The following is a 1,785-nucleotide window of genomic DNA, read 5'->3' on the forward strand; positions in this document are numbered from 1 at the left end:
ATGTAGGCCCAGCACTCTTTCCTGCTTATGCAGGGGGTCGGACTCGATGATCTATTGAGGTCCCTTCCGACCCTAGCATCTATGAATCTATGTGCACACACGTGCACATATTTATTTCTACTGGCTGGCTACCTCAAGTTTCTTAAATAAAAACTTGACCAAACAATTATTAGAATCAATAATAAAATAAATGTTAGTTACAGACTAAGTACTGACTGGCTGGGCAGCAGCTCTACAGAAAGGGACTTGGGGGCTACAGTGGACAATAAGCTGAATATGAGTCAACAGTGTGCCTGAGTCAACAGTGTGCCTTTCTTGCAAAGAAGCCTAAAGGCATACTGGGCTGCATTGATAGCAGTGTTGCCAGCAGATTGAGGGAAGTGAGTATTCCCTTCTATTTGGCACTGGTGAGGCCACATTTGGGGTACTGTGTACAGTTTTGGGCCCCCCACTACAAAAAGGATGTTGACAAATTGGAGAGAGTCCAGCAGAGATCAACAAAAATAGTTCAGACGCTGGGGCACATGCCTTATGAGGAGAGACTGAGGGCACTGGTCTTATTTAGTCTGGAGAAGAGAAGACTGAAGGGGGATTTAATAGCAGCCATTGGCTACCTGAAGGGGGTTTCCAAAGAGGATGGAGCCAGATTGATCTTGGTGGTGACAGATGACAGAACAAGGAGCAATGGGTTCAAATTGCATCAAGGGAAGTTTAGGTTGGATATTAGGAAAAAAATTCTCGCTAGGAGGGTAGTAAAACACTGGAGCAGGTTACCCAGAGAGGTGGTGGGATCTCCATCCTTGCAGATTTTTAAGACCCCAGCAGACAAAGCCTTGGGTGGGATGATTTAGTTGGGGGTGGTCCTACTTTGAGCTGAGGGTTGGACTAGATGATCTCTTGAGGTCCTGTCCAACCCTAATTTTTTAGGATTCTATGGTTCTACTGTTAATTTTAACTTAATTTTTTGTTCATTAGCTCAGCCGCATATCAAAAACATTTCTATAATAAAAGAGCAATAGGATAACAGCACATTTTTGGGTATAAGCTGTGAGCATCTATGGGGTGCCAGAGGGGCTCCAGGCAGGAATGGGAATTGAGGAGTAGGGCATACTGATGAATTCTGGTGTATGGAGCCCCATTGCAGGTTCATGTTGGTGGCAGAGGGGTGAGTGATGGCTGCATCAATTCCTGTGGCTCAGGAACCCTCAGTAGTTAATGCCACTGCTTTACACCCTACCACTGGAGGTTGGGTTGGATTCGGTCTTCTAAGGAACCCTGCAGGCCAGATCTGGCTTGAGATAAGGGAGTTTGACACCCCGATCTACGTAAGTATGTTCGTAGCTTCCCTCCAAGTCACTCTCCATTGAGTTTTGCTTAGGAAGAAGACAGAACTGTTGTGATATCTTTTCAGGGATTGTTAATTTTAGATGTATACTTGGTCACTAGGTTATATCATCTGAGCTGAAATTTGTGTGCATCTAGAAAGAAGCTGGTATCACTGTTAACATATCATCCAAAATTGTTGTGGCTCATTAGCTAAAAATATTTCTACCACAGGTCAGATAAAATTTTGTTAATAGACATATAGCAAAAAAAGGGAGGTAAAGCAGGGATCAAATACAAGACTTCTACTCTTTCCCCTCCTCTTGCGCCTTAAAATCCACTTTCAGAATTGAATCAGTGAGGGGAGGGGAAGTATGTATAACCTTAAATGTGTATATGAAGTGACTTGATGGTACCATCAAAGGTGTTTTCCCACTGACTTCAGTAAGGCTAGGTATCCAC

The sequence above is a fragment of the Crocodylus porosus genome, unplaced genomic scaffold, assembly GCF_001723895.1.
Source record: "Crocodylus porosus isolate Cpor-Errol unplaced genomic scaffold, CroPor_comp1, whole genome shotgun sequence".
Lineage (NCBI taxonomy): Eukaryota > Metazoa > Chordata > Crocodylia > Crocodylidae > Crocodylus > Crocodylus porosus.